Here is a 26,226-nt window from a genome sequence, read left to right on the forward strand (position 1 = left end):
CCTTTCGCAGTCAGCTTCCAGTAGTATCAGGCGGTGAACCCCCGCGTTTATCATGAGGCGGTGTGGGGCCGTACCTGCGGCGAGGGCGGGCGCTGCCGGTGACCCCAGCACGGGGCCGGGCAGCGGCCGGGAATGCGGCGGGGCGGTGCCGGGCCGTGCGGAGCTGGGGCTGTTCGGTGCGGTGCCGGGCGATGCCGGTGCGGGTCCGTGCGGAGCTGGGGCTGTTCGGTGCGGTGCAGCACACACCTCCCGTGCCGCTAGGGCCGGGCTGATGCCGGCTGGCCGCCGGGATGAAGCTGGGGGGGACGCAGAAACGGGCCTGCCGCCAGCACAGGAAGGAGCTTCTGGACAGGGGTGGTCCTGGGCCCCGCGGCAGGCGGCCTGCTGCGGCCGGGGTACGCAGCAGCAGGGGCAGATCCGCTATGTGGTCCCGGCCCGGGTCCCGCAACGAGCGCCCGGCAGCGGCAGCGCCCCCCCATGCGCTTTGCCGATGCTCACAGGTTCGCATGAGTTTCGTCTCCATTTAAAGGTACAGTGCCCTTTTTCCCCCCACGCTTGTCCTGCGGGGTGGGGGCTCTGTTAGTAAGGGGCTTCCTTTGCTGGGGGGTGGATCTTTTAGTACACTAATTAGGCTAGTTCTCATAGTTCCTGTGATTTTCTGCTTAGCTCATTAACCATTTGGTTCTCCTCGAGCTTATCTTGTTGTGTCCCAGCCTGATCCATTTATGGTGTCTGTTCCTTCTCCCGAGGCCATGCTTTGTTAACTGTTTGTAAGGATTTAACTGACATCCTCTGGTTTTCAAACTCACTCTTCTTTTTCACTATAGATATTTACATTTCCCCCCTCTCTTTCTCTTTTTTAAAGTAAATAATCCTTGCATCAATGTTACTGTGGGCAAAACAGCTTTACTTTACTTTCTGATACAGGCCAGGGTCAGAGAAGTGACCCTCCTAGCCAGGGCACAGAGAGCGGTGTTCGCAGAGTCTCAATGCCACGTAGTCATCCAGAAACCACACAGGCCAGCAGGGAGAAAGGAGTCTCCTGGCCCACCTGGGAATAATCTGGAGCTGGGGATAAAACTCGGGCTGCCAGGGCCCCAAAGATAAGACTCTAGAAGGGACAAGGAACGTCAAGAGAAGCCTCCCTAAGTTCAGACTCCTTAACAAAAGCCACTGTACTCTGCTCCAGAGAAAAAAAGAAGAAAAAAGAAAGATTAAAAGATTTTTTTTAAAAAAGAGTAGTCTGATAACCAGAACCCTGTAGAAGTCAGGTCTTCACCAGCAGAGGAGGCAGACAGGACATTTAGTACAGAATTACCAAGGGAATTTATTCTCTCATGTTAGCTGTGTGCACAGTGGTCCCTCAGCCTAATGCATAGAGGAAAGCAGAGTTTATATATGTTACAATACAGTTGTATAGACCAGTCAAATTACATTAAGAAGCAGGCAAGTCAGTTATTATTGCTTGCATAATCAATATGTGCTTATCCCATGTAGGATCAGCACATGCTTGTCTCATGCAGGTGGTGTAGAGGTATGGTCAGTGCTGTGTTCACCTTCATTGTTCTGAACGCATGTCCCATGCGGATGGAGGTTTTATAGTGGATTCTGGTTGGTTGCTGTTCTGGCCATGGTTATACGCCTGGTTTCTTAAGTCAAATCTCCTATTATTTTATTGTCAGTATGTGGTGTTCTCATCTGGTAGGAGCTGGCTCGAGTTGGACCTCCAGGTCACGTTGACCCTGAGGTAAACTAACTTCACAGTCCCAGGTAGTGTCCATACTTCTAAGCAAGTCACATCACGGTTAGCGCCTTGCCTTTCACAGACCCCACCAAAGATCACAGTCTTTCCAGCCTGCCAGCTCACCTTTCAAGTGCTGTCTGCTAAGATGTCCAAGGAATGGACCTGGAGGGAAGCAACACAGGGCAAGCCTGGCCTATAGAAGGAACTGCTAAGCATGCTCAAACACTCCTCAGGACCAGTAGACCTGTCACTGGTGACCAGGCCAGCACTTCCTCCCAGGATTCTCATTTCCAGCCTAACTGGACTTTGGAGGAGCTAGCTTTGGAGATGGTCCAGGCAGGATTTGCAAAGACCTTGTCTCAGACCTATAACATGCTGAGCATGAGGAACATTTCAATTTCAATTTCAAATTCAAGTGATTTCAATTGTTACCAGACTCTCTGAACTCAAACGTGAACAACAGGCATGTGTAGTATTGCTGAGAGCCATCATGCAGAACAGCAAGCTTAGCCCCAGCCTCCAGTCTCCTGTGCGAGTTTGGATTGCCTGGCACACCATCCAACAAGTGAGGGAAGACTACTGGTCCATCAGGCTGACCCTTTGCTTGTATCTGTGGGCATGACCACCCAGAATAGCTGCAGGAGAGCACTAGACAAGGATACAAAGGCCAGACTGTGCTGAAGTTTCTCCGAAGCACTCCTGGTAGGGTTTCACATAGTATCCCACAGTGTGCTCCAACACCAGAGCTGGTGAGCAGTTATTTGGCTCAGAGCCCATTGTTGGGTAATGTGATGATGCAGACACAATGCATCCAAGGTAGGTAGAATGGCCCACAGTGGAGAGGAGGAGGCCAGGGCCTCCTGCAACAGAGTTTCTGTCAAGGCAGAAGTGACTGCCCGCTGGCCTATCAGACTAGGGACCATCTGTTTAGTTTGCATTAATTGTGGAAAAATGGTTTTGGACTTCTCACCTTTCTCTTCTGCTCCTGAGCTTAAACACTCCCCTGTGAGACAGCTATTTTCCCTCCAGCATGAGATGTTTCATGAATTCATGTGTCATTCTTGAAGAAAGACCATTACAATTAGCTTAGAGCATGCCATTATTAGCACGAATGCTGCTAAAGCAAGCCTTACAGCTAGCCATGCGCACAACAAACAGCTGTTCTGCTTACTGCTGGGTGAGGTCTGAAAACCAAACCCACTCCTTAGCCCAGAACCCAGCCTACTGCCTGCCTGAAGAGGCCTCAGACTGTTCCTTAAGGAGAATTTATCTTGCTCTGGAACTCCTGCTTGGACTCTCAAGACCATTCCTAAGCTGTTCCACTACAGAGTTAGACAGATCAAAGCTGCCATGTCAGCTTGGTGCTTGACCTCACCATGAGGTTTCTAATCTTCCACATTTGTTTCAAGAAGAGTCCTGTATTTATCTGACATTGCAGACTTTTCTTGAAGGTGATTTTTTTTTCTCTGAGCCTGAGAATACGTAGTCAAGGATGCAAACTGTTGTGGTTACGGACAGAAATCTTTCAACCACATTCATGTTCATCTTGTTCATTGTGAAACCAGAAAGCACCTTGCTGCAAGCAACCCACGTTAGCTACTGTAGGAGAGCTATCCTTTTCCTCACCTGCATTTTGTGCACAGACAAGCTGTCTGCTAGGTCCTCCTGTCCAAGCAGACACAAAATCAACTGTAAGGATGCAACAACTGTACCACACATTTTGCATGCACAAATCCTATAAGTATGTAAGTATAAATATATATTTGGGTGCCCTGGCAATCTTGCTGCAAAGCACAAGTTCACAATTTTTACTGCCTTTTCTATGGTTGTTTACTGTTCACTTGATTATACTTGTCAGAACTGTTACTGCTTTTATGCAGGAAGCAAGCTGCAGTGCATGGTTGTGTGTCAGCAACATTAGTTCCTTTCTTTACTTTATTAAGGTGTAAAGTGAAGCTTAAACAGAATATTTTTATTAATAGACCAATGGCATTTTCATTTATTTCATATTTCATTCATATCAAAATAAAGGAAACATAAAAGTTGAAGACGATATTAAAGACAATATTACAGCCATGCCTGCTGTCCTCTCTGCCCGGCACTTTGGAACCTACTGAACAGATGTAGGCAAGATCTAACTATGTTTGGTTCTCAAAAGCATGACTTTCATTGACAGACCTTGCAGAAGTAGTTCTGTGACATTTCCCATGAAACCTACTGTATTTCTAGGATGACATCTCCTTGCTCTGGATTGCACAAGGATTGAATTATTGTTTCAGTAATGCTAATGGGATCTGAGAAGGGTTCCAATCAATGCCTCTATTTTGTCAAAGTAACTTGGCCTTGTGTCATTGGAAAAGACCTTGAGCTGGCCTTTCCTGAATGATGCTATGCCTTTAAAATGCTCCCAAGAACCTTTTTGCACTGATCCGGTGGTCACTAGGTAGGAGAGAAAGCCTTTAGATGAGCCAGCAGGAGAATGTCAACATAAGAACAGGCAATTTGTAAGTATGTTCCATGAGAGATCACTTGTGCTTTTTCTAACAACAAATGCAAAGCAGGATGTGCAGGGCAAGGGTGCATCTCACACAGCAACACAACAAAGCAGCTTGCAGCTCTTCCTGGTAACTGAATGCACTCTGTCACTGAAAGGAGACTCCAGCATTTCTGGTACAGAGCTGTGCACCACAGCTCACTTGAATAAAATGCCTCACTCGCTAATGCTCAGGCTGAGCTGCATTTCACCCTGGGTTTGCTGTAGAACTCAGCATTACTTTCCTTGTGCACAACTCACATGATTAATTATTTTTTTTCAAAAGGAGGAGTCTCCCCTAACTTTATGGCTCTGGATGTGGAATCTTGCTACCCTCTACTGCCTTTTTTGTGCTGTTGCAAGAGACCATGTTATTAACACCAGCTGAAGATGCTTTAGATCAAGTGGCAGAGGCACATAACTTTGAATGGATTTCTAGTCCTAGATCCTTTGGTTTTTAAAGTGCTTCATCTAGGTTTGTCCACATCTTCCTGTATGCATTTGTACACCAGTTAGTTAGCTAGCACACAAGGCCAAATTCTTACAGAATGATGTTGTTCTATGGTTCTGACTGGCTGATCAAAACAAGCCACATGTTAATCAAGAAAAAGCTGCTAAAAGATTGGGGGTTTTGTTGCTGTGGTGGCACTTATGCAAGACCACCAACTTAGTCTTAAGTCACCATAGATAGTCCAAATGAAATTAATCAGGATTACATTTATCTACAGCAACTTCATTCACTGAAGGAAAACTGGCTGTTGTGCTTTTATGTTCTGAAGTTATTTCTGTTTCATCAGTTGCAACTGCAATTTCCCGTTGTGTACAACCTACAGAGATGTTCTAGGAAAGGAATTGCACTTACAGACAAAAATGCATTTATTGTACCAGAATTTACATCTAATAATAGCTTTAAGGAAAATAAAGCAATAACTTTAAAAACCTAGTGATAAGGATATTAGCATTGAGTTTTTCAGGGAGCAGTAAGAGCAAGGGAAGAAGGCCATTTCTTCCCACAGGATAAGATACGTAAGACCACAAGACAGGCAGAAGCATCCTCCTCACTGATAAGGTCACAGTACCCAGGCACAGCTGGTAACAGTGAGAGATTCTGTCAACTGATCATAGGATAAATAGAGAGTGACAAGTCAAGTCCATGTTCCACCCATGAACCAAATCAACAAGCCAGAAACAACAAAGGTGAAGACTAAGCACTACCTACAACATAGGTTAGACAGGGAATATGTGCCCAGGTTTGAGCTTAAATACAGCTCCAGGGGCAATGGACAGTGAGAGACTGCATTGTTGGAGGGTTCAGGTGAGGTTGTTCAGAGCAATTAAGGCTTCCTGGTGCACGCAGGGCCCTGACTGTCTTGCTTGAAAGAGTACAATATCAACAGATGAGAGAGGAAATCATAGACTCATAGAAAAAAAGATGTCTTTTAAAACTAACTTAATTGTCCACAGTGTAGCATCACACTGCATCAGGAGGTTAATGCTGACTTTAAACAGAGCTTCAAGAAAACCTTCTGCAGCACAGAGAAGTTCAGCATGGTAGTATTTAATGATTAAGCATAGTAATATAGAATTAATGAGTATCCCTGCAATGCTAGTAGGTAGTTTCAAAATCCTTCCTCTGTTGAGTTCAATTGATTGAAGGAAACAAACCTACCCTGAACTATGCAGTAACCTTAAACAGAGAGGGCTGGTACTTTTCCAAGCTTTGTTTATTCCATGGAACTTCTAAAATTTTTATACACAATGCTTTTATACCTCTCCTAGTAAATGGGACTTATGTGGAGCATCAGCTGGAGGCTGGTACCCCTGCCTGCAGGCTTCGCTGCGCTATGGGAGGCTGCTGTGCTGGCCAGCGATACCGCTTCTGCTACCGGCTGGCACTGCTGGAACACAGGGATGCGAAGGGGCGTCTCTGGCCTCAGCGCATGGATTTGGAAAAGGCACTCCTAAACTACATGCTCTATGTGATTTTACACCCACAATGAACTAGAATTCCAGGGTCTCTCGAAAGAACTAAAGAAATGTTAGACCCTCCACATAATATCTCTAGCCTCTGAACTCCTGTATGCAGACTTCAATGCGAGGAGACTTTTATTACTCTTTCTCAAACACCTCCACTGGCTTGCTATTCTCTTGAGAGCCAGGTCAAAAGTATACTTCCTTCTCCAAGTCCTTCTGCGATTCTTTTTCCTATCTTTTTCACGGTTCTTTGTCCTCTCTGTTCATGTAATACATACAAACTGGGGGAGGAGAGGCTGGAGAGCAGCCCCACAGAGGGAGATCTGGGGGTTTGGGTTGATGGCAAGTTGAATATGAGTCAACACTGTGCCCTTGTAGCCGAATCTGGGGGTTTGGGTTGATGGCCAGTTGAATATGAGTCAACACTGTGCCCTTGTAGCCGAAAGGGCCAGTCCTGACTCGGGTGCATTGAGCACAGTACAGCTAGCCAGCTGAGGGGAGTTGTTGTCCCACTCTGCCCTGGTGCAGCTGCACCTCAAGTTCCGTGTGCAGTTGTGGGAGACTAGATATCAGAAGGACATCAGACTATTAGAGTGTATAGAGAGGAGGGCAAACGATGTGGAAGGTATCCAGAGCAAGAGGTCTCTTGGTCTGTTCACCTTAGAGAAGGCTGAGGGGTGAGCTCATCACAACCTACAGTTTCCTCAAGGGATGTAGTAGAAGAGGAGGTGCTGCGCTCTCTTTGGTGAGCAGTGATAGGACATGAGGAAAACAGAATCACAGAATCATTTAGGTTGGAATAAACCTTTAAGATCATCAAGTCCAACTGTAAAACCAATACTACCCAGTCCACCACTAAGCTGTGTCTGTAAGCACATCTACATGTCTTTTAAATACCTCCAGGGATGGGGACTCAACCACCTCCCTGGGCAGTCTGTTCCAGTGGTTGACAACCCTTTCTGTGAAGAAATAGCCCATCTAAACCTCCGCAGTGCAGCTTGAGGCCATTCCCTCTCATCCTATGACTTGTTACTTGAGAAAAGAGACTGAGCCCTGCCTCACTACAGCCTCCTTTCAGGTGTTGCAGAGAGCTATCAGCTCCCCCCTGAGCCCCCTCCTCTCTAGGCTGAACACCCCCAGCTTCCCCAGCTGCCCTGCAATAGCCTTGTGCCCCAGCCCCCTTCCCCAGCCCCCTCCCCAGCTCTGGACACGCTCCAGCCCCTCAGTGTCCCCCCTGCCCTAGGGGGCCCAAACTGAACACAGGATTTGAGGTGTACAGTCCCACCAGTGCAGAGTGCAGGGGGACGGTCACTGCCCCGGTCCTGCTGGCCACACCGTCTCTGACACAAGCCAGGGTGCTGTTGGCCTTGGCCACCTGGGCACACTGGAGGCTCATGTCCAGCCGGCCGTTAACCAGACCCCCCAGCCCTTTCCTCTGGGCAGTTCCCAGCCCCCTGCCCCAGCCTGTGGGGCTGTGTGGGGCTGGTGTGCCCCACGGGCAGGGCCTGGCACTGAGCCCTGTTGAACCTTGTACAACTGGCCTGGGCCCATCATCCAGCTCCTCACCCAGCGCAGAGCCCCCTGGCCCGGCCGGGGGCAGCCGGGGTCTCTGGGAGATGCTGCGGGAGATGGTGCCAAAGGCTTTGCTGAGGTCCAGGTAGACACCACCCGCGGCCTGTCCCCCATCCACTGAGCGGGTCACCTTGTCCTAGAAGATCAGGTTCACCAAGCAGGACCTGCTTTCCACCGAAGTGGGACCTGTCTTCCACAGCCCCGTGCTGGCTGGGCCCACTCCCCAGCTGTCCTGCACACGCCGTGTGATGGCACTTGGGAAGAGCTGCTCCATAACCTTCCCTGGCACCGAGGTTGGGCTGGCAGCCTGCGGTGGCCCACGTCCTCTTTCCAGCCCTTCTTGTAGAGGGGCATCACACTGGCAGACCCCTGCTCAGCTGGGACCCCCGTCAGCCAGGGCTGCTGAGCCGTGATGGAGAGCGGCTCGGTGAGTGCTTCTGCCAGCCCCCTGTGTGCTGGGGGGGTCTCACCCATGGGGTCCCACCTGGTCCCGCAGCCTGGTGTGTGTCTGAGTGGTGCAGCAGGTCACCAGCCAGTTCCCCTTGGACTGTGGGAGCCGCATTCTGCTCCCCGTCCCTATCCTCCAGCCCAGGGGCCGGGTGCCACGGGAACAACTGGGCTTACTATTAACAACTGAGGCGAAGGTGGCATTAAGCACCTCAGCCTTCTCATCACCCTTTGTCACTATATTCCCCCTCTTCCCCCCTGCCCCCCATCAAATAAAGGATGGAGACTCTCCTTAGCCCTCCTTTTGTTGCTAAGGTATTTATAAAAATATTTTTTATTCTTTTTTAATTCCATTTAAATGGAATGATGCTGCATCAGGGGAAGTTCACGCTGGACATTAGGAAAAGGTTCTTTGCTGAGAGGGTAAAGTGGTCACAGCACCCAGCCTGCCAGAGGTCACCAATGCCTGCCAGCATCTGGTCAACACTTTAAGTCCTACAGTTTGGTTTTAGGTAGTCCTGCGAGCAGCAGGGAGTTGGACTTGATCCTTATGGGTCCTTTCCAACTCAAGATATTCTATAATTCTGTGATTCAGGAAGGTAAGCAAGAGAGCTGAGATGACTATAATAGATCATTCCCCAACATGACAAACAGAAGCAGTTGTTCATCGCTGCTGTTACCTTCAAGGTGCTTACTCGTGTTCTGCAGGAATGCTGCCTATTTTATTCTTTTCATGTTAGACTGTGGTTAAACCTGGGTGATTTTCCACCACCACCCCCCCCCCCAGTGTTCAGCAGATTTACTGAACAATGGAATTTCAACAATTTCTGGAGGCATTTTCAAGTTTAGCTTTAGTTTCCTGCGTAGTTTCTGAAGGATTTTCTTTCTTTTTCCAGATTTATTTTTGGTGGGAAGAGAACAGTTTCAGTCACAAACTACAGGAATAGTGAAAACCCATCCCTATTACGGGATACTCAGTATTAAAGGCTTCACACTCTGGGGACTGGCATATATCCACTTTAAATGCACATCTACTGGGTTGCTGCAAAAAGGGGTGGTCTGGCCTGTCCCTCCCCAGCCTGCATATACTCTGCCATCCCATATATCTTCCAGCTGTAGCATTTATACAGCTCCATAAAGTCTCCTACACATACTCCAAAATTTTACATATAATTTTTGTGAAATTAATTTTCAGCCCCATCAGTTCCTTGATTCAGGTCACTGCACAAATCTTTGCTGCCAGCACAGGGAAGGTGATGAGGACATACAGCTCAGTGTAGAGAAAAGAGAGAGTACCGTTGCCTATCTCAGTACAGGCTTGTCAACTCCAACCTTTTGTAGGGTTGAAATGTCTGTGGGACCACAGTCTTAGAAGCAGTTCCCATTTTGCACTGTGGTGATTTTAAACTGTTTTTTTTTTTACTAATACATTGTCACCACCAGGTTCCTGAGCATACCAGTTTGTACATGGGAGATAGAACGAGTAAAGGGACATTCATGTTTCCTGCTGAGATATTTCCATGTCTTACATGTAATTAAGTATTCCCTGGGGAAGAAACTGGCACCCAGGCTACAGACTGGGACCCAGGAACTGACAGGATGTAGACTTGTTCTGTTCATGAAACACTTCTTCTGCCAGCAACTTTATGTATCTAGCCATTCATTTCCTCCTCTGAAGAGCTCCCAAAATAAGTTAAATGGAGTTTTTCACACCAAACAAAACTGTTTTAACACTTCCCACATTCTTTTTATCTCAGAAAGAAATAACTTTATTCCAATCCAAATTAAATTTGTGGTTCTCCTTTTCTACTCATTTTTCAGCTGAGAGCTAAACTGAAACTGCAGTCATTGATGTAACACCTTACTGTAAGCTTGAGTAGGCTCAGAGACCCTACACTTTGACATAGGGTGGTGCAAGCTGCCTAGTTTGGGAGCCAGAGAGAAACAGTCCTTTGGTACCTCACATCTTCTTACAGAACCTCAGCTGCACCCCCTTTCAGCTTCTTGGGAGTGTTCAACCTTCACCACTCTGTGTTTCAACTCCAGTAACTTACTGTCCTTGTTTTTTCTACTGGGTTTCCAAGAACAAGTTGTATGTTATGGGATCTTTTTAGTGGGGCAATTTTGCTTAAATCCCAGGGCACTTAGGAAATGTGATTCCCCTTCCCATCTATGTAACTGTTGGTCCACTTTTTCTGCTTGAGCATGAGTATGCAACAAAAAACCAGAGCTTTTTGAAATCTTAAGCAGCTTTCTGGAGTCATTTTTCAGATGAGCAACAGTCACCTGAATCTAGCATAGATCTGCTTGAAGTATGGAATATTTCCAAACACTTTTATTGAAGCACCAAAACACTGGGATAATTGCAGTTCATTTGAGCCCCTCTTCCTTCCAAGTCAAACAGACGATACTGAAAAAAGTGGAGTCGTACTTTCTCTATGCTATTCCCACAACAGTTTGCAGTTCTTGTTGTTCACAAATCCAGCAGAAATTAAAAAATCTCATGCTTAGTCAAGAACCAGAGTCACAGCAGAGCTCCAAAGCAAGTGAGTGAAGCCTGGAACATGGATCGACATGGATCAGCAGATAGAAAAGGCTAGTCTCAGGTGCTGAGTAGAATACAGAGAAGATTGCAAGAGATACATACAATACCTTTGTAAGAGATATACCTATACAGTCGTACTTTCTAGGGAGTTCATAGGACTTCAGTAACAATATGCACAAGATGAATATACATCTCTCTCACTTATGGCTGCACATTTCTGTTCCTGAGCCATGGCTGTAGGGCTCATTAATTTTTTCCCCCCCTTTGGCAGCTTCAGAAACCCTGTGTGTCTCATGTCTCAGCAAGCTTCAAATTAATTTACTAGGTCTGGGCATTCAGGTAAAAAGCTAGCAGCCAGTATTGAATTTACTCAGCTGGATTGCAGGTCTACACAGAATTCACTAAATATACCCAAAGTGCCCAATCCCAGCGTGGAACCAGGCTTATTGTAAAACCAGTCATGGACTCCCAGACAGCTAATTCTCCTTTTAAATCCTCCCCAAATCCTGTTCCACAGCGTAAATGACTGGTTTTCCTTCTGGGTGTTAGCACTATGAACACTAGCACTCAGCAATGTATGTGGTGAGTGTGTCAAAACGCTTGGATTGTACAGGCAGACTGCTAGCAAATGGATAGACAAACAGACATGTAGATTGTAGCTCTAGTGAACTGGCACAGGTTTAGCTATTTCTTCACCTTTAAAGCTGTCGTGAGAATTTGCCACCGGCCTGTGCCAATTGAGGAGAGAGGTCAGAATGCAAAGTATGGAATTACAAGGGTAAACAGTAATTCATGTGCTTGAGGTGTCCCAGCCAAATTGGGGCAACCCAAATGTGTTTTCACACATCATTCTTGCACCCTTCAAATGTTTAGGTACTACACAATTTGACTAATCACTAACACCCACACTACTGATTCCTGATCACAGTAAAACTCTGCAAAGCAACTATATTTTTGCAGGATTCTTGCTGCAGCCTTACTGTAGTTACTTATCTGTGGTGCCAGATGATGCTGGGAGGGCTTCAAAGACGTGGGCTAAGATGCTGGCATTATCTCAGTTGTCCAGGGATATTGTTTATCCTTCATGGACAAAGCAAGCTTCCAAAACCCAATGTCCTTATTTCCAGGACCAGGCTGTCCTTTAGTTTCTTTTACTTTAGCAGGAACAGTACTAAGTCTTCAGTAAAATTTCACTTGTGTAATTTACACTGTTTTGTAAAATACAACACAGCATGTAATGTGAACTATTCTATATATTAACAAAGTTAATACACTGTCATACTATAAAGCCTGGTTGTTATAATAGTTAAGGAAAGAAAATTTCAAAACAGCTGATACACATACTTAATAACAACAGTCATTAAAAATACAGGTGGGTGCATATTCAGCTAGTGTAGATTGGGGGTTTTCCCCCTTTCTGGCTTACATGTATTTCCATTAAAGCTTAGGAAACAATGCTGTAAGCAGAAGTGAGTGATGACAGAGAAGGAACAAAGCAGAGAACAGGCCTGCTCTCTGGGCAGAAACACTGTAAACTTATTTCAAGGGAGAATGGAACCCAGAAGAAGCCTCCTTGCTTGTAGAAACTCATTATTTGTGATAAAGATTAAAAAAATAAACAAAACAAACAAAAAAAGCATGACTATGCTAATGGGTACCAAAAGCCAGTGTAGAGACTGTGAAGCTGCAGGATCTGGCCTTTCATGCTCTGTCTTGGTCTGCCCCTCAGTCCTTTTGCAGTTCTGAGGTTCCCTAAATTCTCTTCAGTTATCTCTCATCAATTTTCTGTATTCTTTTCCTCTTTCTATGTTGGGCTTTCTTAGGGAGAAGATGCTTTTGCACTTCACTGAAAACATCAACAAACAAAACAAGACCATAATATATGGTATCCAGAAGGGTATTACAAGGTTTTAATTTACTGATCTATATCATTGTTTTTCAGAAATCCAGGAAGGAAAATGTGCTATTTTAGACTTGAAGTGATAAATCTGCTCTTGAAAAAAACCTTCTTGAAGATTTTATCCACTGAAAATAGTTCTGGTTCAAAACTGCTTGTCAAACATGCCCTCTCATGTATAAATAGTACCCTTCTTACTGTTTCCTTTGCCTGCTATTGTATTTGCTGTTCCCAGCTCCTCCCCTTCTCCTTCGTATCCTTGTCTTTCCTTGACTGTCTTTTATTGCTGCTCTGTGTGTATCTTGCTTTCTCTACCTCTGTCTCCCACCTCTCTCACTCTTACCCTACTTTTTGTCTCTTTATCCTTTGAAACTCTATTCCCCTTGTGTTAGCCTCACCCCTCCCTTTTATCCTCCTCAGCTATTCTCTCATGGGTGGTTTTCTTCTCTTTGGTTTGTGTGGTCTGCCCTGCACATTCCAACTCTTTTCTCTTCAAGAGCTAACATGTTTCACACAGTGAGGAGATTATTTCTGAAATGGATTATGCTTTGCTATTCTGACCATTGTTTTAATAACTGCACCTTCTTCTTTCACCTTAAATACTATGAGTCTGTTTGTGTGTCTGGATATTTGAAACTCACTATCACGTGGAATTCTGTGTCTATACAATTAACATCTGTCTACACAAGTTGAAGCACATGATTGTCTATTATCAGCGGTCTCCAAATCATGTACCCCTACTAGCAAAAAACTTCAGCATACCCCCCCATATATGTATATTTACTTATTTATAAATTACATAAACGTACTGCTATTGAAGTTTTAATATTTCCTTGTGCACCCCAATAGATTGTGTTGCACAACCCTTGGGGTACCTGTGCCCCACCTTGGAAACCACCCGTCTGTATCTTGTGGCCACACTATTGCATAAGGTATACTGGTTTTATCACATTTAAGGTTGCCCTGAGAATCTGATCCAACCGTGGTAGTTTGGAAGAAAGAGCTTTTCTTTTCCTGTTTGTCATGTCTGGGCTGTGACGTTTACACTTTGAGAGGGGTGAGTTTTTATGGTATGATGTGATAATCTGCTTGGTAGAAGAAGGTTTCAGAAACTGGAGAAGTTTTTGAAGATACCAATAAATGCATGCATTGCAAAGTGCTGCAGCATTGCAGAAAGACCATTCAAACACTGCCTGAAAATTAATCCCTAGGGAAGGACCGGCTGTCCTCTTGCCTTCCACCAGGTGAGATTTCCAGCAGGGTTTGGGGGTTGCACGCACGTCCCTGGAGAGCAGGAACTTTTCCCGAATGAACCTATTCAGAGCAGCAGCTCGCTCGCGCTTGGCTTTCATTCTACGAGGAGGACGAGGAGGAGGAGGAGGAGGTTTTGCGGGGAATATTCCATTGCCATAAAGGGGAGGAAGTGTTTCTGCAGCTATTGAACAAAGCAGCTAGTTAACCCTTTCCCGACCCCGGTGCAATGGTACAGTCCCCCCCTTACTCCTTTGTAGGGCCCAGATGCTCCTCGTAGTACTAAAATGAGGAAGAGAGGGAAACATGCCTAAACATTTACTGCCGACCTAAGTGAGGACCAGATTCTGAGAGGAACTGAGTGCCTGCCATTTCTCCTGAAGTTAATTTATGTTAGAATCAAGCCCGGGGAGGGGGATGGGAGGGAAAGGGGCGGGGGGGAGCTGGAAGGAAAGAGGTCTGTTGTAATTGGTGTCTAACCACCCCCCGCCAAGAGGATTAAGAACGAAACTATGCTCTCTGTGAAGAGGTAGGTATTCGTATATCTGCATATATACAGAGCTTCTGGAAGAGCTGTGCTGAGCGGGAGCTAGCCCTAGCTTGAGGAGCGCTGGCGTGCGGCGCTGCTGTAGATAGTACTTCTCTTAAGCAGGAGTGCGTACCGTAACCGTACAGCGGGGTGTCTGAGGTGCTTTTGTGCGTGTGCCGGTGTTTTACACTGCGGGAGTCGTGGTCTTTACATCGTGTGTAACGCGAAGCTCATACTTCAAGCCAAAGCAGGTCGCTGCAGCAGCAGAAGCGCGAAGTTGCGCCGCGGTCTCACAGCACCGCCTGTGCCGGCGGGGCGCCAGCCCCTCATACGTGCTCCATCCTGCACCGCTGGGTGTGGGGCACCCCGCTCGCTGCCGGGGGCCGGGGCCGCGCCTCCTCCGGGGGCTGCTCCGCGCTGGGCCCCGCAGCCCGGGCGGGGGCTCCTGCTCCGGCCCCGCGGGGAGGCGGCAGTGACCCGGCGCGGTGCCTCCCACCCTTTGTGCGCCGCGGGCCGAAGCTCCCTTCTGGGCGGGCGGCGGGGCTGGGGGTGGCTGCCGCCGGGCACGGAGCAGTCCGCAGCCCAGCGGCGCGGGCGGGCGTGTCCGTGTAACGCCCGCCCGGGTGTCGCAGGGCACGGGGGGCCGCGCTGCTGCCACTGTCCCGGCCGCGCCGGGGCACGCAGCCCGCCGTCCGCTCGGGCACCCAGCGGGGACCCAGGCCGGGTGGGGGGGGATCGCTCGTGAACGGCCCACGGAGCCCCCGGGCGGGGGGGGGGGCGAGCTGAGCAGCAAGGGCACGAACGGCGGCCAGGACCCGGGGGCGCCCATGGGAGCGGTGAGGGGGGGCTTCACCCCCCGCTGCCCCCCAGAGGAGAGGCCCGCGGCCCAGGGGGCGGTGGCGCGGGCGGGACGAGGGGAGGACGGTAGCCGCCGTGGGAGTACCCGGAGCGTCTGACGCCCGAGTGCGGACCCCTCCGCCCCGTTTGCTGCCGTGTGGTGCTGCGCGGGGCTGGGCCCGCAGAGGGAAGCAGGTCGGGGGGGCTGGAAAGGGAGGAGGAGGAGGAGGAGGAGGAGGGGCACGGTGTGGAGGGGAGGGAGGAGCGAGGGAAAGCGAGCGAGGTGGCCGGAGTGCGGGGCACGGCCGAAGCCGGGCGGCGGGAGGGGAGGGGGTTCCGGTGGCAGCGGGCCCAGGCGGCGGCAGGGGGGCAGCCCGGGCCCGGCAGGAGAGGCCCGGCCCTCGGCATGGCGCAGCGCTGAGCCCGGCCCGGCGGTGGCTGCCCGAGCGATGCGGGGACGCGGAGCGGAGGCGGCTGGCAGCCCTGACGGAAGGTACCGCGGCGCGGGCGGGGGGCACCCGGGACAGGCGAGACTGCTTCGGGAGGAGCCGAAGCGCCTCCGGTCGCGGGCTTTCTCTGCTGCCCCGGTGCCCGCTTTGTGGGCTGCGTTGCGGGGCCCCGGGCGCCCGGGATGCTCCGCCGGGCGCTGCCCGAGGTGCGGCCGGGAGCAGGCGCGTTCTGTGCGGGCGGGCTCGGCGCGGCCCCCGCCGGCCCGGGGCGCTTCGGGGCCCGGCGGGGGTTGGGGGCTGCCGGCGCGGGCCCCGTCCCCGCGCACCCCCGCCGGGAAGGCTGCGCGGCCTGCTCTGTGGGCAGGATGGCTGAACGCCCGTGTGGGCAGATGGCTGCCGAGCGCATGTAGCAGAGAAAAGCCGTGTTAACCTATTTTTCAGGGAGATGATGCGAGTTACTACTACTCATGCTAAAAAAAATCTGTGGCTGTGGGAGGGGCTGCTGCGGTGGGTGATGCTAAATTTGCTTTTTACGGTTCCACTGAGATTATTTCACTTACTCTGAAGTTTCTTTCACTGTTGCTGTGTTCGTTTGGTTGGGGGAAAGAGTGAATATCATCTGCCTCCCCTACTAGCTTCAGAAATAAGAGGGTGGAGATGAAGAAGTGACAGTTCCGAGGGGCATCCTTCGCTTGCAGCGATGCCCAGCCATGCGGGCTGGTGGGGAGGGAGAGTGAGAGGACAGGTGGAAAAAACAGAGTCGGTGGAAAGAGTAGCTGCCGCTACGGGTGTGTGACAGCGACAGCTCTGCAGCCTCAACCGGGACGACCAGGGGATGCTCCCATCTCCCTTGCTGTGGAGGGTCTCATCAAAAACATGGAAGCTGGACGTGGGGGCACTTCTCGTTCAGTCACGGGTGACCCACCTGCCCCAAGGCACTTATACAAGATTTAGTGACTGTTTTTAGGTCTTTCTCCATTCCCAGCTTGAAATAATCAGAGTGCTGAGGTTCCTTTGGGAGCAGGAAAGGAAGAGATAATCCACAATCTGGTCATCCTTTTTCTTTGATGTTACCCGAACTGTGTGCTGGGAAAAAATGGTACCTGTTTTCGTCTAGAAGTTTGTTCCCTAAATTCAACACCTTGCACCACTTCAGTTTAATTTGCTAGTGTTTTGGCAAGCCTTAGATAACTGCACGTAACTGCATCCTTTCCTTTACTGCCTTTTGCATATGTGTCCTCTTAGCCAAATTACACATGTGCAGTTTTTAATTCCTTGGCATGTGTTTCTGTGCCTCTCTAGCCACTAAATGTTTTTTTCTTGTCTTCTGAGTTTCTCTTATTTGACTTCCTTGTGCTCATACAGAGATGTGCAGAATTATTTGTATAGCTGTGTGTTTTGATACTTGGAAATACCATTACTTTGGGGCATTAGAGCTTGTATGAAGCAGGCTTGTATCCTCCCTAATCACCAAAACCCTGAAGAAAGGTGTATTTTCTTGCTTTGTTCTGAGGTTTGCAGCTCTTCTAAGCTGTTATCTATGGCAAGAACAGCTTGGGTTATAGAGGCTGTTTTTGGAGGGAGCTGGGGGAGAGCCTCCTCTCCTTTCTTTTGCTCAAGGCTGCCACTGTTTTTGCATTCTGTATTTGACTTGAAGGCTGACCAGTGACAGTGTAAATGCTTTCTGGGGGAAAGGCAGCTGGTGGCTCCAAGCAGACAGCTGCTCATTCTCCAGAATGCTCCCATAGGCTGCCAGCAGATGTGTCTGACAAGAGAGCTGATCCCTCCATCCATTGAGAATTGTTGTCTTTATGCCTGTACAAATTCACTGTGTACGTTCTTCTTTGTGCCCAGGTGCAGATGTCCTCCCATTCTCCCCTTTGATACTGCATGTGCTGTATGCAGAGAGTAATGTAAGAGATCACTGTAGTTTCTCACCCCTTACCTTGTGTGGATAGAGTTACTTTGTGGTCAGCTCTCCTTCCCTGGATACATGCACTCACTGTTATGAGGTTTATGTATGCTTTTCCTCTGGCTTCAGGAAAGCTTCCGTCTGTAGGTCTTCTGCCCCTAAAACCTGCTTTTCCTTGTTATCCATGCATTATCCCTCAGCAGCCCCTGTGCAGAAAGTTTTCCTGAAGTCCCTACAGATGAGTGTGAAGTACTTTTCGAGCACATTTAAGGCTGCAAAGTTTATTTTTGTTTTGCATTTCTGTGGCCATATTGTGTATGATTACTGCACACACAAACAATAGGAGATGGAAGAGGCGGAAACCAGTATGCATGGTCAAGGTACATCTTTATAATGTGGTTTAGCCACCAAAAAGGATGGCAGTATCACCCAAAACCTGTGCTGTTGTGAAAAAGTGTTTTATAAGAATATTCCAGATTGGCTGTTCTTGGTCATAAACATATAATGAATTTTTTTAAAAGAAATCTAAAAGACGTTTCTATGAAGAGATAAGTTGATTAAAGCTTTAGGAGGAAACTGATAAGCCTGCTGTAATTTTGTCATTATTTTCTCTTATGTTTTTTCTTAAACCTGCTTTAATACTATATTGCTATTATTATTTACTGTTTTAAAAAGGGATTATTTGTATTTCGTTGGGAAGTTTTGTATCATCTTACAGCAGTATAGTTAATGTAATTTTCCCAGCTACTGACCCCACAAATTCAGCAGTTTCCAGCTCTGTGCAACCTTATTGTTTAGCTTCTGCCCACGAAGTCTTGGGCTGGACACCCCTTTTCTCTCCATATTTGCTCTCTTTGGCAACCATGCAGCGTCATGGACTTCAGAGGGTGCGCACAAGCATAATATACATGGATTTTTGTAGATAATTCTGTAGATGTTGTACAGCAGAAAACTAGCTGTCTGTCTTGTATGGTGCCAGCTGTGTGACATGAACAAATCCCAAAAAGGTTAAAAATGACATAATTACTTATCAGCCATGGTACTCTGACATGCAAGCAGCAAATCTGCTGAGTAAGTAAATGCCATTTCACGTTGTCACTCTTCTCACATTTGATTTATGTGAGGAGTTTTAAACTTAACAAAGAGAACTATACTAGTACTTTCTTCTCGGAAGTATGTGTTTTACTTTCAAGAAATATTCCTCTGCCACCAGGAATAATATTTTAAGTGTACTATTAATACATGTGGTGTTAAAAAAAGTGTGTACCTTATGGCGGTAGTGGCACAATATTTTATATGGAAGATGCTGTCTTGCCTCTTAAAAGGTCAGCATGATGCTTCTATTGTGGAAGTGCCACTTGAAAATTGTTCTTGAGGCCACTTCTGTGAAAAGCAGCAGCTTTGGAAGTCAAGCTCTTCTAGTCACTGGTTTCCATTTACCATGCCTCCAGAGGCCCTTGTGTGTCCTGTTGCTAAAGGCTTGCTTGTCACAAAAATTTTTGTTCAGACATTTTACATGCACACACACCCCTTCCCATATACATGCATACATGCCCATGCCCATCTATACACAAAACAACGGTTAAAGAGGAGGAAAAAAGTGCTATCCTGGGAGTGGAGAAGATGCTAGATACTATGAAAACACAGCCTATCCAGTCTGAAAACTGTAGCTTTACATAAGAAGGCTGGATCCTTAAGGTCTCGGTTCACTTTAGGATGGAAATTCTTGCCAGCCCAGACCTGTATGTTGAAACATACATGACTTCATTTTCAGACAGACTTTTTTTTCCTTTTTTTGTAACTCCCCAAGCTTGCCAAGTAAATGATTCCTCTGCTGATTCTACAGTTTCCAAGTGCAGTTTTTTTCTCTGTACCATGTCTCTGGAAAATATCCAATGTGTCTACATTATGTAATTAAATCCTAGAAGCTAGAGACTGAGGACTACTGACTGTAACTTTTCTTTTTTAGCCTACTGATGTTTCTCCAAGTTACGGTAAAGCTTTCAGAGCTACTGAAATGACCGAGTCTCTCTCCCACTCACATGATAGGAATCTGTTTGGCCCAGCTGAGCACTTCAGAGGCAGCGTGTAGGATACAGATGCCTGCATGGAGACCTTTAGCATCAGGTTTACCACAGGTTCTCTCAGAACCTGAGGATGTCTACAAATGGAAGGGGGGTTCCTTGGTAGAAATCTCTTCTCTTCCTGACTATCCTTTAAGAAGAGGGTGGGATGTCACAAGAGGGATATTCTTGCAGAGGTTTCTGGGCAGGTTTTGATAATTTTAGTTTGGAAATTTGAATTGGACTGTTTATAAAACTGTTTGAATTCCCAAATGTTAAGTTTCACTCACAGCCAGGATCTGTTTGATTCCAGTAAGCAGAATCTGAAATGCTCTCTGCGCCAGGAGGGTGTTTGAAATTAACCCATCTTGGTTTTGAGCCAGGAAGAAGCTGCTGGGAGCACAGCTGGATTGGGATGCTTGCCTGCAGTTGTCTCCCAGATGGTCCCACCTTTCCTTTCTAATGTCAGTAGGCTTTGAGCTGGTGCTAGCAGAGATGGGAATGCAAATACATACGTACTGGCATTTTCACTTTTTGGTGAGTTTGCTGATCCCGTTAGGAGCATGTGTTGTTCATAAAGGGGTCACCATATCAGCAGTTATTGCTGCCCTCCAGGAATTGAGTAGGAATTGCCTCCATGAATGGAGTAGTTCTGTTGAGGAATGCTCATTTGGTTACTGGTGCAGAAAGCATCTTTGTGGCTTCTCTGGTAGCTAAGCATGTTAGAAATCAGTGAAGGTCCAGTACAATATGATTTGAGAAAGAATTGTGCTGACTTGAGTGTAAATCAGTGGTCTGTTAAAATCTGGCAAGATAGGCAGAGGCTTGACAGAGGGAGTTTTCTGTAGTTTGCAAGTGTCTTGGTATTGTGTTCTGCTGGGGCACGTATGTGGAGTCAGATGCTGAAGAGTAATTACTTTTTGTTTGGAGCCTTGCTGTAGCACCATTTTGCTCAGGGCCCTGGGCTGACCATCAGAAAGACATCTGGTGAAGTAATATAATGGGAATGATGCATGACTTGTGCTCCTTGTTTCAGCCAAATGTCCTCCTAGTGCTGACTGGAAGAATTGTGTTGACAATTGCATGTTTCTCATGGATAATTTTACCCGTCTTAAATTAGAAGTGGCTATGGATGTTCTCAGAGAGCTGCAGATTCCTGCAACTAAGGAAATCAATTTAATGACTAGATCCCTGTTACCTGAAGTGAATGGCTTAAAAAATTGTTTCCTAAATAGATTCTTTTGATTCTGTTTAATGAATTACCCCTGAAAGAGTGTGTGTGGTGACAGGGTATAAAGAAAAGAAATCAGTCTTTGGAAACAGAGCAAAAATAAAAATGTTCATTTCTTTAAAAGAGGTTAAGCTAAAGCAAGTTTACTCTCTTCAGTAACGTAACATCTACCAGACAACTGTAATCGAAAGGATCGGAATAGGCTTGTTGAATTGTTGTACCTGTCTTGCTTCTCTTGACTGATAGTCTGTACCAGCCCACTATGTGTCTAACAGCATTAGAGAGTTGTGTGGCCAGAAGTCAGAGTCAGAAGGAGGAACTTGTCCTAAAACTCAGAAAGTTCTTTTAAAATCAGGTTTTAGATGGTTCTTTTGAAAAAGGCTTGGCTCCCCCCGCCCCCCCCCCCCCCCCCCCTCCCGCCCTAAATCAGAGCAGATCAGCCCAGTGTTTTCTATTGTATTTTCTCTTGTGCCTCTAAACTTCTGGTGTCGAAACTGGAAACTGGACGACCCCCAACTGTATGGCACTAGCGCACATGGGCTGTTTGTATTTGACTGTGTGAACATCTCTGCTGTGGCGCTGATGAACTGGGAGCTCAGTGAAGTGCAACAGAAGTGATTAGGAGACTATGGAATTTCTGACATGTTACTAAAAAGAGCTAGGTTAATGATGACTGAAAAAAGGTTGCTCTGGAGTATCTATAGTACTGGGAGACTTTGACAGGATCCTAGGCACTGTGGCTAAAGTGAAAAAGGGCTGGCTCAAACTGCCCAAAGTAGATATTTCAGGGTCAGTGTCAAGGCATGTTTTCTTCCAGCAAGGGTCTAAGTAGATTGTAGGAAGTCATGGAAGCCCTATAGTTTATGTAATTTAAAAGTATAACTCAGAAAGCTTAAAGGAATATACAGAGAAAACCCCTGCAGCGGACTGGGGGCTGTAGGCCAGATGTTGTCTAAATAAGGATGTCCACCCCCCTCTTTTAGTTTCTGTTACTGCAGTCCCACCAGCGGCGGAGGGGGCCAGCCAGCCTTTGGTGTTGCAGCCCCGAGCGGCTGGGGTCGGAGGAAGGGAAGGGGTGTGCTGTACTCACTCTACTGGAAGTGTAATCCTTTGGGTCTGAGTCGGAGGTGGCTGTAATGGGAGTGGTGAGCCTCAGCATCCACACTGGAATATAAACAAGCCTTTGAGATGCAGAGGCATCAGGATGAACTCTGAGATTTATGTTACTGCTTTCATCTCTGGCGTGAAAAATAACACAAACGCACATTAGAAAGAGATGTTGTAAGCCTGAAACACCTTTCTCCTGTAACCTGCTTGGCCTTCCCTTATGCTCTTAAGAATTTTTCTGTTCTGCTGAAGCATTAGTGGCACTTAATGTTCCTGTTTCCTGAGGTTGGAAGCAAGGAACTGGAAATGCAGGATGGAGGAGGAGGGAAGGACCTAAGAATGGAATTGGCTGCTCTGCAGGCTCTGCCAGTGGCAAGTTCAAAAGTTTGGTGGGGCTCTCACCTGCTTTCACTGCACATGAGCTCCCTGTGATACTTCACTGAACTCAGCCAATTGTTCCACCCAGTCATTCCCTTTTGGGTCATCTCCTTCTTCCTGGCGGCTGTGATCTCACTCTTCTTCAAGCTGCCATTTCTGCCTCATTGCTCTCTGAGCCATCTCCTAGACAAGAGCCACTTTTGGGCAATCTGATTCCCAAGACCACAGTGAGAGCCTGGTCTAACCCTTGAACCAGCGTGAGTCATTAACGTTGTTCTCTAAATAAATATCTATGTATCGCTGATGAAAGGTAGAAGAGACTTAGTTTAGAGACCAGGTCAGATGTTTCTGAAGTTGAATAGGACCCGTATCTCATCTGTTCTTGTTGCTCAGTTCAGTCACTGTAACAATGAGGCCAAGGTGCTATGAGGGAAGGAGACTGACTCTGAAAGTCGTGGATTTGGAGGCAGGAACTGAAGAGAGAAGAACTGGAGAAATCTATTTTCTTAAAGTTTTCCCAGAGTAAGCTCTAGGTCTCATAGTTCCCGTCCCTCTGTTCTTGCCATGCCTTGGGAGGTTGCTACCAAGGTGCTTCCTGGTGGCTGGGTACCGCACAGTGCGACGACACCTCATGCAACAGCAGTTAGAGACAGGCTGTACTTGCTGTTGGTGGCAGTTCCTTGGAGCAGGATCAGAGCAGTGCAAGGTTATTTTGTAGTGGTTCAGTGCTGAATGGGAACATGAGGCTTGAACTAATTGTGGAACAGACAGAAATTCCCATCTAGGCAAACAGTGGTCATATAAGGAGAAAACCGTGTGGTAGAACTCTTCTCTGAGCCATTTTCTCTCTTCCTTGTAGCTTCCTAATGTTGTGTGTATATTTCCACATCAAACGCTGTAATTTACATGCTGGAGCTAGAGCCTGTGTATTGTATAGCCAGTTGGTGCAGTCAGCAAAATTTAAGGGAATCAGCTTGACTGAAGATAATTTTTTATTCCCAGTTCCATGCAGAGAATATGTTATATTACAGATCTCTGTTAGGGCAACCTTATGAACTCAAAAAGCAGTATTTGCAATAGGTGTGTGGGTATAATTGGATGGAAGTTAGCTGGTAATCAACTGCATGAAGTGGGGCTTGGGGAAGAGCTTTGGATGGCAAGATCAGGGTGATTAACAAGTCAGTAAAGTAACTACCCTTCAGTGCTTTTCTGTCTTGTTGTTTCTCCAAAGAAGCATTCATTCCTTGCTTTTCTTAACAGGAAAAATCCGATGGTGATAACTAATGCTAATACTTAAATACTTCTAAAAAATAAAAGTAGCCTCTATCTGCAAATGCATGCAGTCAACAATTTGAGAACCAAGCTCTAGGACAGCCCAAGGCTGTGAAACTGATTAAAATGGAAAAAAGTAGTTATAATTAACCCTTAAATCATGAAGTGCATTCTCTGAAAACCCAAGTTGCCTCATTGAAGCCAGAAAGGAGGTTAATAAAAAGAGCAGCACTTAAATGAAGATGTTTTAATATTATTAGTTCATTCTTTCTGTAGTCTGTTTTGAAATGTCAGTTTCTCTTGTGGAATGAAAGGCAATTTCAAAATGCAGGGAATTCCCTTGGAAGAGGAACACTGTCTTTTAACCGACTGCCAGTGCTGCCACTGTCTCCTCATGGACAGCATAAGTTTGGATACTGTGAATATGAATAGCCTGCATTTTCTGCTTATGCTAAATATTCTTTAGTCTAAAACCCTCATAAAGTCAAAAGTAAAATTAGAGACGAAGACAGTAAGTATATTTTTTATGAAAAATTAAGTTCTTTACTGCAGCTGAAGAAAATCTTAACCCTTACTAAAGGGCTTTGCAAACTTCTGTCCACAAACAGCAGTTCAAGGAAAGTATCCTCAGCTTGTTTTTTGCCCTCCATTGTATATTTTGGAGTGTTTGTGCATGGATTTTGGTTCACATATTTCTAGATGTGCCATGTAAGGCTACATTCTTAATTTAAAATGTAAAACAGCATTAGTATCAAATAAGCCTAAGAAAAGGGACATTTGTAGCTTGCTTTTGTAAGCCATTCTCACTCTTACCCCTACTCAACCCTTCAGGCCCTTGATTTCTTTTCCAGTGACCTGACAGTGCCTTCAAGGCCCTTTTGCAGCTCTGTGCTTCATTTGTCTATGCAGATTTGCAGATGCTCTGGCAGGCTTGGTCAGCAAATGTCAAGGTTATTTGCCTGATTGGTGGCATTGCTTGGCTGGCCACTGCTAACACTGTGCTTGGCCTCTTTATCATTTTCCACCCATCAACAATCAGAACGTGGTATGTAACAAAACTTTAATTTCAGATGAAAAAGAAGCAAGATCAGCATTGCTTAGTAGATGAGAACATGGTTTTAGGGACATGCTCGTTATGTCTTTTGCTGAAATACTGTTTGTGAAGAAATTTTTTTTTCCTTCCCTTTTTTAATGCCAAAATAGTATTCAACTTTTTCCTTGTTGTTTTCAAACTTTTTCTATCATAAGATTACTGTGAAATTTGAAATATTTTTTAAACTTAGCTATTGACAGTTGTACTCGAGAAGGAAATGTCAGTTTTCGAAGAATTTTTACTACCACAGGATTTCTTCACCTAGAAGGTAATGATGTGGCCGTGTTCAGGGATTCTTAAAGTCAAATCCCCTAACCATGGAATTCTCTGCTTAGAATTTTGGAAATAGAGCCTTTTACACAGTGCTTGAGAAAAGTTTGCTGCTGTGCCCAAGAGCTTGTAAATTAGCCATTTTTTTCCTTTCTGAAGACTTAGGTCTTTGGTACAGATAAAAGTATACTTGTTAAAGGTAATCATAATTGAAGGTGAAAGCATCATGTTTATTTCCACATAGATAAAAGTGCATTGCAAGGATCTGTGCACAGTTGTACTGTGAGAAGTTTCCTGAGATGTTAGGGTGAAATTGCTAAGAGTGAAACCATACTTACCAAGCAGTTATCTTCTCTTTCCATCAGAGTAGATATATGTTATGGGCAGCTGCTGATTCTTTTTCTCCCTCTTCTTTCTGCAGTCTTCTTTATTTACTGTATGAAAATTCAAAGGGAGTAATTTTTGTATTACTCCAATTCTATTATTTTTAGGAGATTTTTCCCTCAGGCAAGCAATGGATAACATACACAACAATGCATATGTTCACATTTTTCATTCTATAATGCTATTAATATTCTAGAGCTACGTTTTTGTTTCCAGGTGTTAAATATTAGACACTTGAGTGTAATTACCAGTGTTTCTTTGAAAAGTACACGGATCACTATAAAAATCGTCAGTTAAGTCAGATCTTGTGGGGTAGGAAGAGATTTTATTCAGGAGCTGTGTTGTACTTAATATGCATGTAATTCAAGTACCTAATAAGCAGGTGGAAGAAAGAGTCTGTATCTTTAATTAAAAAAAAGTCTGTGGAAACACAGGGCAGTGGTGAATTAATTTTGATTGGGAAGATAAACTAGGGTCACAAGCGAAGCTGTGAGGCTTCTCTAGCCAAGTATATATGTCATGGCAAAGAGAAATTTAAAGGAAAAAGCACTGTGGTTATCTAAAAAAATGCTGATGTGGCCACCTCTGTGGGCTGGAAGGGAGCTCAGAGGCTCCCCAGACACCTTTAGGCAGCACCTAAGGAGTCATTGAGAGGAGGCTGGTTAGCTGTCCCATAGCTTCCTTTTTTAATTAGTGCAGATCCTAGGTACCTACTGAAGATGATTCACCTCAGTCCAC

The 26,226-nt window shown here is 46.3% G+C and overlaps 1 protein-coding gene across 5 annotated transcripts in view; it reads left to right on the forward strand.

The window, feature by feature from the left end:
• Positions 1-219: 219 nt before the first annotated feature.
• Positions 220-26,226, forward strand: part of LOC308065980 (ephrin type-B receptor 5) — an 82,484-nt gene continuing 56,477 nt past the window's right edge. For 2 of the 5 annotated variants that reach the window (XM_080392712.1, XM_080392717.1), the window contains exon 1: positions 15,653-15,822. The gene's annotated coding sequence lies outside the window, so the exon portion shown is untranslated. The other 3 variants (XM_080392714.1, XM_080392713.1, XM_080392715.1) reach the window with 3 other exon arrangements.

This window comes from Falco punctatus (genome assembly GCF_963210335.1).
Source record: "Falco punctatus genome assembly, chromosome: 6".
Lineage (NCBI taxonomy): Eukaryota > Metazoa > Chordata > Aves > Falconiformes > Falconidae > Falco > Falco punctatus.